The 13144-nt window shown below is 45.8% G+C and overlaps 6 pseudogenes; all 6 read left to right on the forward strand.

Annotated features, from left to right (window-relative positions):
* Window positions 1–913: 913 nt before the first annotated feature.
* LOC140844682 (nuclear distribution protein nudE-like 1 pseudogene) lies at window positions 914–1930 on the forward strand (annotated as a pseudogene).
* A 1156-nt stretch (window positions 1931–3086) lies between these two features.
* Window positions 3087–4103, forward strand: LOC140844683 (nuclear distribution protein nudE-like 1 pseudogene; annotated as a pseudogene).
* A 1156-nt stretch (window positions 4104–5259) lies between these two features.
* Window positions 5260–6276, forward strand: LOC140844684 (nuclear distribution protein nudE-like 1 pseudogene; annotated as a pseudogene).
* Window positions 6277–7432: 1156 nt separating this feature from the next.
* Window positions 7433–8449, forward strand: LOC140844685 (nuclear distribution protein nudE-like 1 pseudogene; annotated as a pseudogene).
* A 1156-nt stretch (window positions 8450–9605) lies between these two features.
* Window positions 9606–10487, forward strand: LOC140844686 (nuclear distribution protein nudE-like 1 pseudogene; annotated as a pseudogene).
* A 1292-nt stretch (window positions 10488–11779) lies between these two features.
* LOC140844687 (nuclear distribution protein nudE-like 1 pseudogene) lies at window positions 11780–12755 on the forward strand (annotated as a pseudogene).
* The last annotated feature ends 389 nt before the right edge of the window (window positions 12756–13144 follow it).

The following is a 13144-nucleotide window of genomic DNA, read 5'->3' on the forward strand; positions in this document are numbered from 1 at the left end:
AAAGTCCCTTTCCCAATGCCTAAAATTCGTATTCAGAATTTACTACTCATTTTCTCTTCTATGAGATCATATACACTGTTATTTACCTGTTTTTTCCTGTGAAATTTATTGTTTCCACATTGAAAGATTTTTTTGAGGGGAAAGAAATACATTAGGAACTCTTTCAGCTCTAAGGCATTTAAACTTAGCTGTCTTGCCCATCAGTTCATAAAACTGAGCTGGGAATGACCCCAGCCACTTCCAAGTCATCTCTTTATGCCACAGCAAAAAAGAAAAAGACAAAGAAAAATGGCCAGAACTGTTCTTAATTCTAATCAAGTTTATCTACTATATTACCTTACTTAGTTCTGCCCTTTCCCCTCTTTGAGGGTAAGAAAGTTGATGTTCATCATCATTGTATCTCCAGCTATAAAAACATGTTCCACATAATAAGACCCAAAGAGATTCATCTTACGTGAACAAGAACAGCTAAACACTGACACTTGAAGGAACTGGAAAGCCGACTTTTAACCACGGTGGTGCCTCTTTCCCGAGTGGCAAAGTGTGCAGGGAAAACTTCGATGGCCAAAAGCGCATATTGCGGAGCTTGGGAGCGCCTGTGCACAAGGCCACTGTCAGTCTGACCTTAACGCGGTGGGCCTGACCCCGCCCCCGGCGACGCCCTCCTCATGACAGCCCCGCGCTGGCATGCTCTGAACCACGCCCTCTAGGTCACAGAATGTCTCCCGGGCAACCCCTGATGCGCTGGGGAGGAGCTGGACACTGAGGTGCGTGGAGTGGAGCTCAGAGCTTGGAACTGCGGAGTGGAGCAGTGGCTGAGCTGCTGGGCGGCCCTGGCTGGGCCAGAAGAGCGGAGACGTCTGCCGAGAGGCGCTGAACGTGCCCTTTTGACAGGCTGGAGACTTTCTTGACTATGGATGTTGAAGATAAACCATATTTTTCTAGTTTAGAGGAGGAAACTGCTTTCTGGAAAGAACTTTCCTTCAAGTATAAACAAAGCTTCCAGGAAACTCAGGATGAGCTACTTGAATTCCAGGAAAGAAGCAGGGAATTAGAAGCAGAGTTGGAGGCACAGTTAGTACTGGCTGAACAAAGTAAGAGAGACTTGCAAGCTGACAACCAAAGACTGAAATACGAAGTGGAGGCATTAAAAGAGAAGCCAGAACATGAGCATGCACAAAGTTACAAGCAGGTCACAGTAGTAGAGGATGATTTAAATCAGACTCGGGTGGTTAAGGAGCAGTTGCAGAAGTACGTGAGAGAGCTGGAGCAAGCCAAGGATGACCTGGAGCGCGCACAAAGGGCAGCAGTAGTTTCCCTGGAAGAGTCTGAGCAAAGGCTAGATGAGGCCCTCGAAAGAAATGCATACTTAGAGAGTGAACTTGATGAAAAGGAATCTTCGTTGGTCTCTGTGCAGAGGTTAAAGGATGAAGTAAGAGAGTTAAAACAAGAACTAGCAGCTCGCGAAAGACAAGAAGTAACCAGAAAGCAAACTCTAGACTCTGAAAAGAGGGATTCTGCTGTGCAAGTGTCACTTTCTTTGCCAGCCACTCCTGTTGCCAAAGGAATGGAAAACAGTTTTCCTTCACCAAAAGCTATACCAAACCATTTTGGTATGAGCCCACTAACTCCTCCTGCCAGTACATCGGCACTAAACACGGGGAAGGATCTCTTATGGAAGGTAGTAGGAGCATTCGTATCAAAATTAACAGCTTGCAGGAATTTTGCAGAGTTCCAAGCATCACAAAAATCCTGTATTCCAGGGAATGATAACTGGGTTGATAATCGGCTACGGGAAAAAGCTCTGTCAATCAGGGCATTCGCCTTTGTTTAATAAAGGGGCAGTGAACTATTTTGACCAGCTGCTCCTCCTCCTCCTGGACTGGGCCCCTTGCACCCGTTGTTGGCCCCCAATGTGTTGCCTCTCAGTCTGTGTGAACACCCCTGCCTCCAGGTGGGTGCTCCTGCCCTCTCAACAATCCATAGAGAAGGGGTCAGTTCTGTAAGGCTGCTTATCACACCATATTTCCTTTTTCTGTGCCTTGTCTACTTTTTTCTTTTCCTCCATCATCAATTGTCTAGGCTTCCACCACCCAAATAAAGGTGCTTTATCTAAACTTTTTATCTTAAACTCAGGGCCTACTTTCTTAAGAACCTAGGCGAAGACAATTGAAAAGTCCCTTTCCCAATGCCTAAAATTCGTATTCAGAATTTACTACTCATTTTCTCTTCTATGAGATCATATACACTGTTATTTACCTGTTTTTTCCTGTGAAATTTATTGTTTCCACATTGAAAGATTTTTTTGAGGGGAAAGAAATACATTAGGAACTCTTTCAGCTCTAAGGCATTTAAACTTAGCTGTCTTGCCCATCAGTTCATAAAACTGAGCTGGGAATGACCCCAGCCACTTCCAAGTCATCTCTTTATGCCACAGCAAAAAAGAAAAAGACAAAGAAAAATGGACAGAACTGTACTTAATTCTAATGAAGTTTATCTACTATATTACCTTACTTAGTTCTGCCCTTTCCCCTCTTTGAGGGTAAGAAAGTTGATGTTCATCATCATTGTATCTCCAGCTATAAAAACATGTTCCACATAATAAGACCCAAAGAGATTCATCTTACGTGAACAAGAACAGCTAAACACTGACACTTGAAGGAACTGGAAAGCCGACTTTTAACCACGGTGGTGCCTCTTTCCCGAGTGGCAAAGTGTGCAGGGAAAACTTCGATGGCCAAAAGCGCATATTGCGGAGCTTGGGAGCGCCTGTGCACAAGGCCACTGTCAGTCTGACCTTAACGCGGTGGGCCTGACCCCGCCCCCGGCGACGCCCTCCTCATGACAGCCCCGCGCTGGCATGCTCTGAACCACGCCCTCTAGGTCACAGAATGTCTCCCGGGCAACCCCTGATGCGCTGGGGAGGAGCTGGACACTGAGGTGCGTGGAGTGGAGCTCAGAGCTTGGAACTGCGGAGTGGAGCAGTGGCTGAGCTGCTGGGCGGCCCTGGCTGGGCCAGAAGAGCGGAGACGTCTGCCGAGAGGCGCTGAACGTGCCCTTTTGACAGGCTGGAGACTTTCTTGACTATGGATGTTGAAGATAAACCATATTTTTCTAGTTTAGAGGAGGAAACTGCTTTCTGGAAAGAACTTTCCTTCAAGTATAAACAAAGCTTCCAGGAAACTCAGGATGAGCTACTTGAATTCCAGGAAAGAAGCAGGGAATTAGAAGCAGAGTTGGAGGCACAGTTAGTACTGGCTGAACAAAGTAAGAGAGACTTGCAAGCTGACAACCAAAGACTGAAATACGAAGTGGAGGCATTAAAAGAGAAGCCAGAACATGAGCATGCACAAAGTTACAAGCAGGTCACAGTAGTAGAGGATGATTTAAATCAGACTCGGGTGGTTAAGGAGCAGTTGCAGAAGTACGTGAGAGAGCTGGAGCAAGCCAAGGATGACCTGGAGCGCGCACAAAGGGCAGCAGTAGTTTCCCTGGAAGAGTCTGAGCAAAGGCTAGATGAGGCCCTCGAAAGAAATGCATACTTAGAGAGTGAACTTGATGAAAAGGAATCTTCGTTGGTCTCTGTGCAGAGGTTAAAGGATGAAGTAAGAGAGTTAAAACAAGAACTAGCAGCTCGCGAAAGACAAGAAGTAACCAGAAAGCAAACTCTAGACTCTGAAAAGAGGGATTCTGCTGTGCAAGTGTCACTTTCTTTGCCAGCCACTCCTGTTGCCAAAGGAATGGAAAACAGTTTTCCTTCACCAAAAGCTATACCAAACCATTTTGGTATGAGCCCACTAACTCCTCCTGCCAGTACATCGGCACTAAACACGGGGAAGGATCTCTTATGGAAGGTAGTAGGAGCATTCGTATCAAAATTAACAGCTTGCAGGAATTTTGCAGAGTTCCAAGCATCACAAAAATCCTGTATTCCAGGGAATGATAACTGGGTTGATAATCGGCTACGGGAAAAAGCTCTGTCAATCAGGGCATTCGCCTTTGTTTAATAAAGGGGCAGTGAACTATTTTGACCAGCTGCTCCTCCTCCTCCTGGACTGGGCCCCTTGCACCCGTTGTTGGCCCCCAATGTGTTGCCTCTCAGTCTGTGTGAACACCCCTGCCTCCAGGTGGGTGCTCCTGCCCTCTCAACAATCCATAGAGAAGGGGTCAGTTCTGTAAGGCTGCTTATCACACCATATTTCCTTTTTCTGTGCCTTGTCTACTTTTTTCTTTTCCTCCATCATCAATTGTCTAGGCTTCCACCACCCAAATAAAGGTGCTTTATCTAAACTTTTTATCTTAAACTCAGGGCCTACTTTCTTAAGAACCTAGGCGAAGACAATTGAAAAGTCCCTTTCCCAATGCCTAAAATTCGTATTCAGAATTTACTACTCATTTTCTCTTCTATGAGATCATATACACTGTTATTTACCTGTTTTTTCCTGTGAAATTTATTGTTTCCACATTGAAAGATTTTTTTGAGGGGAAAGAAATACATTAGGAACTCTTTCAGCTCTAAGGCATTTAAACTTAGCTGTCTTGCCCATCAGTTCATAAAACTGAGCTGGGAATGACCCCAGCCACTTCCAAGTCATCTCTTTATGCCACAGCAAAAAAAAAAAAGAAAAAGAAAAATGGCCAGAACTGTACTTAATTCTAATCAAGTTTATCTACTATATTACCTTACTTAGTTCTGCCCTTTCCCCTCTTTGAGGGTAAGAAAGTTGATGTTCATCATCATTGTATCTCCAGCTATAAAAACATGTTCCACATAATAAGACCCAAAGAGATTCATCTTACGTGAACAAGAACAGCTAAACACTGACACTTGAAGGAACTGGAAAGCCGACTTTTAACCACGGTGGTGCCTCTTTCCCGAGTGGCAAAGTGTGCAGGGAAAACTTCGATGGCCAAAAGCGCATATTGCGGAGCTTGGGAGCGCCTGTGCACAAGGCCACTGTCAGTCTGACCTTAACGCGGTGGGCCTGACCCCGCCCCCGGCGACGCCCTCCTCATGACAGCCCCGCGCTGGCATGCTCTGAACCACGCCCTCTAGGTCACAGAATGTCTCCCGGGCAACCCCTGATGCGCTGGGGAGGAGCTGGACACTGAGGTGCGTGGAGTGGAGCTCAGAGCTTGGAACTGCGGAGTGGAGCAGTGGCTGAGCTGCTGGGCGGCCCTGGCTGGGCCAGAAGAGCGGAGACGTCTGCCGAGAGGCGCTGAACGTGCCCTTTTGACAGGCTGGAGACTTTCTTGACTATGGATGTTGAAGATAAACCATATTTTTCTAGTTTAGAGGAGGAAACTGCTTTCTGGAAAGAACTTTCCTTCAAGTATAAACAAAGCTTCCAGGAAACTCAGGATGAGCTACTTGAATTCCAGGAAAGAAGCAGGGAATTAGAAGCAGAGTTGGAGGCACAGTTAGTACTGGCTGAACAAAGTAAGAGAGACTTGCAAGCTGACAACCAAAGACTGAAATACGAAGTGGAGGCATTAAAAGAGAAGCCAGAACATGAGCATGCACAAAGTTACAAGCAGGTCACAGTAGTAGAGGATGATTTAAATCAGACTCGGGTGGTTAAGGAGCAGTTGCAGAAGTACGTGAGAGAGCTGGAGCAAGCCAAGGATGACCTGGAGCGCGCACAAAGGGCAGCAGTAGTTTCCCTGGAAGAGTCTGAGCAAAGGCTAGATGAGGCCCTCGAAAGAAATGCATACTTAGAGAGTGAACTTGATGAAAAGGAATCTTCGTTGGTCTCTGTGCAGAGGTTAAAGGATGAAGTAAGAGAGTTAAAACAAGAACTAGCAGCTCGCGAAAGACAAGAAGTAACCAGAAAGCAAACTCTAGACTCTGAAAAGAGGGATTCTGCTGTGCAAGTGTCACTTTCTTTGCCAGCCACTCCTGTTGCCAAAGGAATGGAAAACAGTTTTCCTTCACCAAAAGCTATACCAAACCATTTTGGTATGAGCCCACTAACTCCTCCTGCCAGTACATCGGCACTAAACACGGGGAAGGATCTCTTATGGAAGGTAGTAGGAGCATTCGTATCAAAATTAACAGCTTGCAGGAATTTTGCAGAGTTCCAAGCATCACAAAAATCCTGTATTCCAGGGAATGATAACTGGGTTGATAATCGGCTACGGGAAAAAGCTCTGTCAATCAGGGCATTCGCCTTTGTTTAATAAAGGGGCAGTGAACTATTTTGACCAGCTGCTCCTCCTCCTCCTGGACTGGGCCCCTTGCACCCGTTGTTGGCCCCCAATGTGTTGCCTCTCAGTCTGTGTGAACACCCCTGCCTCCAGGTGGGTGCTCCTGCCCTCTCAACAATCCATAGAGAAGGGGTCAGTTCTGTAAGGCTGCTTATCACACCATATTTCCTTTTTCTGTGCCTTGTCTACTTTTTTCTTTTCCTCCATCATCAATTGTCTAGGCTTCCACCACCCAAATAAAGGTGCTTTATCTAAACTTTTTATCTTAAACTCAGGGCCTACTTTCTTAAGAACCTAGGCGAAGACAATTGAAAAGTCCCTTTCCCAATGCCTAAAATTCGTATTCAGAATTTACTACTCATTTTCTCTTCTATGAGATCATATACACTGTTATTTACCTGTTTTTTCCTGTGAAATTTATTGTTTCCACATTGAAAGATTTTTTTGAGGGGAAAGAAATACATTAGGAACTCTTTCAGCTCTAAGGCATTTAAACTTAGCTGTCTTGCCCATCAGTTCATAAAACTGAGCTGGGAATGACCCCAGCCACTTCCAAGTCATCTCTTTATGCCACAGCAAAAAAGAAAAAGACAAAGAAAAATGGCCAGAACTGTTCTTAATTCTAATCAAGTTTATCTACTATATTACCTTACTTAGTTCTGCCCTTTCCCCTCTTTGAGGGTAAGAAAGTTGATGTTCATCATCATTGTATCTCCAGCTATAAAAACATGTTCCACATAATAAGACCCAAAGAGATTCATCTTACGTGAACAAGAACAGCTAAACACTGACACTTGAAGGAACTGGAAAGCCGACTTTTAACCACGGTGGTGCCTCTTTCCCGAGTGGCAAAGTGTGCAGGGAAAACTTCGATGGCCAAAAGCGCATATTGCGGAGCTTGGGAGCGCCTGTGCACAAGGCCACTGTCAGTCTGACCTTAACGCGGTGGGCCTGACCCCGCCCCCGGCGACGCCCTCCTCATGACAGCCCCGCGCTGGCATGCTCTGAACCACGCCCTCTAGGTCACAGAATGTCTCCCGGGCAACCCCTGATGCGCTGGGGAGGAGCTGGACACTGAGGTGCGTGGAGTGGAGCTCAGAGCTTGGAACTGCGGAGTGGAGCAGTGGCTGAGCTGCTGGGCGGCCCTGGCTGGGCCAGAAGAGCGGAGACGTCTGCCGAGAGGCGCTGAACGTGCCCTTTTGACAGGCTGGAGACTTTCTTGACTATGGATGTTGAAGATAAACCATATTTTTCTAGTTTAGAGGAGGAAACTGCTTTCTGGAAAGAACTTTCCTTCAAGTATAAACAAAGCTTCCAGGAAACTCAGGATGAGCTACTTGAATTCCAGGAAAGAAGCAGGGAATTAGAAGCAGAGTTGGAGGCACAGTTAGTACTGGCTGAACAAAGTAAGAGAGACTTGCAAGCTGACAACCAAAGACTGAAATACGAAGTGGAGGCATTAAAAGAGAAGCCAGAACATGAGCATGCACAAAGTTACAAGCAGGTCACAGTAGTAGAGGATGATTTAAATCAGACTCGGGTGGTTAAGGAGCAGTTGCAGAAGTACGTGAGAGAGCTGGAGCAAGCCAAGGATGACCTGGAGCGCGCACAAAGGGCAGCAGTAGTTTCCCTGGAAGAGTCTGAGCAAAGGCTAGATGAGGCCCTCGAAAGAAATGCATACTTAGAGAGTGAACTTGATGAAAAGGAATCTTCGTTGGTCTCTGTGCAGAGGTTAAAGGATGAAGTAAGAGAGTTAAAACAAGAACTAGCAGCTCGCGAAAGACAAGAAGTAACCAGAAAGCAAACTCTAGACTCTGAAAAGAGGGATTCTGCTGTGCAAGTGTCACTTTCTTTGCCAGCCACTCCTGTTGCCAAAGGAATGGAAAACAGTTTTCCTTCACCAAAAGCTATACCAAACCATTTTGGTATGAGCCCACTAACTCCTCCTGCCAGTACATCGGCACTAAACACGGGGAAGGATCTCTTATGGAAGGTAGTAGGAGCATTCGTATCAAAATTAACAGCTTGCAGGAATTTTGCAGAGTTCCAAGCATCACAAAAATCCTGTATTCCAGGGAATGATAACTGGGTTGATAATCGGCTACGGGAAAAAGCTCTGTCAATCAGGGCATTCGCCTTTGTTTAATAAAGGGGCAGTGAACTATTTTGACCAGCTGCTCCTCCTCCTCCTGGACTGGGCCCCTTGCACCCGTTGTTGGCCCCCAATGTGTTGCCTCTCAGTCTGTGTGAACACCCCTGCCTCCAGGTGGGTGCTCCTGCCCTCTCAACAATCCATAGAGAAGGGGTCAGTTCTGTAAGGCTGCTTATCACACCATATTTCCTTTTTCTGTGCCTTGTCTACTTTTTTCTTTTCCTCCATCATCAATTGTCTAGGCTTCCACCACCCAAATAAAGGTGCTTTATCTAAACTTTTTATCTTAAACTCAGGGCCTACTTTCTTAAGAACCTAGGCGAAGACAATTGAAAAGTCCCTTTCCCAATGCCTAAAATTCGTATTCAGAATTTACTACTCATTTTCTCTTCTATGAGATCATATACACTGTTATTTACCTGTTTTTTCCTGTGAAATTTATTGTTTCCACATTGAAAGATTTTTTTGAGGGGAAAGAAATACATTAGGAACTCTTTCAGCTCTAAGGCATTTAAACTTAGCTGTCTTGCCCATCAGTTCATAAAACTGAGCTGGGAATGACCCCAGCCACTTCCAAGTCATCTCTTTATGCCACAGCAAAAAAAAAAAAGAAAAAGAAAAATGGCCAGAACTGTACTTAATTCTAATCAAGTTTATCTACTATATTACCTTACTTAGTTCTGCCCTTTCCCCTCTTTGAGGGTAAGAAAGTTGATGTTCATCATCATTGTATCTCCAGCTATAAAAACATGTTCCACATAATAAGACCCAAAGAGATTCATCTTACGTGAACAAGAACAGCTAAACACTGACACTTGAAGGAACTGGAAAGCCGACTTTTAACCACGGTGGTGCCTCTTTCCCGAGTGGCAAAGTGTGCAGGGAAAACTTCGATGGCCAAAAGCGCATATTGCGGAGCTTGGGAGCGCCTGTGCACAAGGCCACTGTCAGTCTGACCTTAACGCGGTGGGCCTGACCCCGCCCCCGGCGACGCCCTCCTCATGACAGCCCCGCGCTGGCATGCTCTGAACCACGCCCTCTAGGTCACAGAATGTCTCCCGGGCAACCCCTGATGCGCTGGGGAGGAGCTGGACACTGAGGTGCGTGGAGTGGAGCTCAGAGCTTGGAACTGCGGAGTGGAGCAGTGGCTGAGCTGCTGGGCGGCCCTGGCTGGGCCAGAAGAGCGGAGACGTCTGCCGAGAGGCGCTGAACGTGCCCTTTTGACAGGCTGGAGACTTTCTTGACTATGGATGTTGAAGATAAACCATATTTTTCTAGTTTAGAGGAGGAAACTGCTTTCTGGAAAGAACTTTCCTTCAAGTATAAACAAAGCTTCCAGGAAACTCAGGATGAGCTACTTGAATTCCAGGAAAGAAGCAGGGAATTAGAAGCAGAGTTGGAGGCACAGTTAGTACTGGCTGAACAAAGTAAGAGAGACTTGCAAGCTGACAACCAAAGACTGAAATACGAAGTGGAGGCATTAAAAGAGAAGCCAGAACATGAGCATGCACAAAGTTACAAGCAGGTCACAGTAGTAGAGGATGATTTAAATCAGACTCGGGTGGTTAAGGAGCAGTTGCAGAAGTACGTGAGAGAGCTGGAGCAAGCCAAGGATGACCTGGAGCGCGCACAAAGGGCAGCAGTAGTTTCCCTGGAAGAGTCTGAGCAAAGGCTAGATGAGGCCCTCGAAAGAAATGCATACTTAGAGAGTGAACTTGATGAAAAGGAATCTTCGTTGGTCTCTGTGCAGAGGTTAAAGGATGAAGTAAGAGAGTTAAAACAAGAACTAGCAGCTCGCGAAAGACAAGAAGTAACCAGAAAGCAAACTCTAGACTCTGAAAAGAGGGATTCTGCTGTGCAAGTGTCACTTTCTTTGCCAGCCACTCCTGTTGCCAAAGGAATGGAAAACAGTTTTCCTTCAGCAAAAGCTCTACCAAACCATTTTGGTATGAGCCCACTAACTCCTCCTGCCAGTACATCGGCACTAAACACGGGGAAGGATCTCTTATGGAAGGTAGTAGGAGCATTCGTATCAAAATTAACAGCTTGCAGGAATTTTGCAGAGTTCCAAGCATCACAAAAATCCTGTATTCCAGGGAATGATAACTGGGTTGATAATCGGCTACGGGAAAAAGCTCTGTCAATCAGGGCATTCGCCTTTGTTTAATAAAGGGGCAGTGAACTATTTTGACCAGCTGCTCCTCCTCCTCCTGGACTGGGCCCCTTGCACCCGTTGTTGGCCCCCAATGTGTTGCCTCTCAGTCTGTGTGAACACCCCTGCCTCCAGGTGGGTGCTCCTGCCCTCTCAACAATCCATAGAGAAGGGGTCAGTTCTGTAAGGCTGCTTATCACACCATATTTCCTTTTTCTGTGCCTTGTCTACTTTTTTCTTTTCCTCCATCATCAATTGTCTAGGCTTCCACCACCCAAATAAAGGTGCTTTATCTAAACTTTTTATCTTAAACTCAGGGCCTACTTTCTTAAGAACCTAGGCGAAGACAATTGAAAAGTCCCTTTCCCAATGCCTAAAATTCGTATTCAGAATTTACTACTCATTTTCTCTTCTATGAGATCATATACACTGTTATTTACCTGTTTTTTCCTGTGAAATTTATTGTTTCCACATTGAAAGATTTTTTTGAGGGGAAAGAAATACATTAGGAACTCTTTCAGCTCTAAGGCATTTAAACTTAGCTGTCTTGCCCATCAGTTCATAAAACTGAGCTGGGAATGACCCCAGCCACTTCCAAGTCATCTCTTTATGCCACAGCAAAAAAAAAAAAAGAAAAAGAAAAATGGCCAGAACTGTACTTAATTCTAATCAAGTTTATCTACTATATTACCTTACTTAGTTCTGCCCTTTCCCCTCTTTGAGGGTAAGAAAGTTGATGTTCATCATCATTGTATCTCCAGCTATAAAAACATGTTCCACATAATAAGACCCAAAGAGATTCATCTTACGTGAACAAGAACAGCTAAACACTGACACTTGAAGGAACTGGAAAGCCGACTTTTAACCACGGTGGTGCCTCTTTCCCGAGTGGCAAAGTGTGCAGGGAAAACTTCGATGGCCAAAAGCGCATATTGCGGAGCTTGGGAGCGCCTGTGCACAAGGCCACTGTCAGTCTGACCTTAACGCGGTGGGCCTGACCCCGCCCCCGGCGACGCCCTCCTCATGACAGCCCCGCGCTGGCATGCTCTGAACCACGCCCTCTAGGTCACAGAATGTCTCCCGGGCAACCCCTGATGCGCTGGGGAGGAGCTGGACACTGAGGTGCGTGGAGTGGAGCTCAGAGCTTGGAACTGCGGAGTGGAGCAGTGGCTGAGCTGCTGGGCGGCCCTGGCTGGGCCAGAAGAGCGGAGACGTCTGCCGAGAGGCGCTGAACGTGCCCTTTTGACAGGCTGGAGACTTTCTTGACTATGGATGTTGAAGATAAACCATATTTTTCTAGTTTAGAGGAGGAAACTGCTTTCTGGAAAGAACTTTCCTTCAAGTATAAACAAAGCTTCCAGGAAACTCAGGATGAGCTACTTGAATTCCAGGAAAGAAGCAGGGAATTAGAAGCAGAGTTGGAGGCACAGTTAGTACTGGCTGAACAAAGTAAGAGAGACTTGCAAGCTGACAACCAAAGACTGAAATACGAAGTGGAGGCATTAAAAGAGAAGCCAGAACATGAGCATGCACAAAGTTACAAGCAGGTCACAGTAGTAGAGGATGATTTAAATCAGACTCGGGTGGTTAAGGAGCAGTTGCAGAAGTACGTGAGAGAGCTGGAGCAAGCCAAGGATGACCTGGAGCGCGCACAAAGGGCAGCAGTAGTTTCCCTGGAAGAGTCTGAGCAAAGGCTAGATGAGGCCCTCGAAAGAAATGCATACTTAGAGAGTGAACTTGATGAAAAGGAATCTTCGTTGGTCTCTGTGCAGAGGTTAAAGGATGAAGTAAGAGAGTTAAAACAAGAACTAGCAGCTCGCGAAAGACAACAAGTAACCAGAAAGCAAACTCTAGACTCTGAAAAGAGGGATTCTGCTGTGCAAGTGTCACTTTCTTTGCCAGCCACTCCTGTTGCCAAAGGAATGGAAAACAGTTTTCCTTCACCAAAAGCTATACCAAACCATTTTGGTATGAGCCCACTAACTCCTCCTGCCAGTACATCGGCACTAAACACGGGGAAGGATCTCTTATGGAAGGTAGTAGGAGCATTCGTATCAAAATTAACAGCTTGCAGGAATTTTGCAGAGTTCCAAGCATCACAAAAATCCTGTATTCCAGGGAATGATAACTGGGTTGATAATCGGCTACGGGAAAAAGCTCTGTCAATCAGGGCATTCGCCTTTGTTTAATAAAGGGGCAGTGAACTATTTTGACCAGCTGCTCCTCCTCCTCCTGGACTGGGCCCCTTGCACCCGTTGTTGGCCACCAATGTGTTGCCTCTCAGTCTGTGTGAACACCCCTGCCTCCAGGTGGGTGCTCCTGCCCTCTCAACAATCCATAGAGAAGGGGTCAGTTCTGTAAGGCTGCTTATCACACCATATTTCCTTTTTCTGTGCCTTGTCTACTTTTTTCTTTTCCTCCATCATCAATTGTCTAGGCTTCCACCACCCAAATAAAGGTGCTTTATCTAAACTTTTTATCTTAAACTCAGGGCCTACTTTCTTAAGAACCTAGGCGAAGACAATTGAAAAGTCCCTTTCCCAATGCCTAAAATTCGTATTCAGAATTTACTACTCATTTTCTCTTCTATGAGATCATATACACTGTTATTTACCTGTTTTTTCCTGTGAAAT

This window comes from Manis javanica, chromosome 11 (assembly GCF_040802235.1).
Source record: "Manis javanica isolate MJ-LG chromosome 11, MJ_LKY, whole genome shotgun sequence".
NCBI classification, from domain to species: domain Eukaryota; kingdom Metazoa; phylum Chordata; class Mammalia; order Pholidota; family Manidae; genus Manis; species Manis javanica.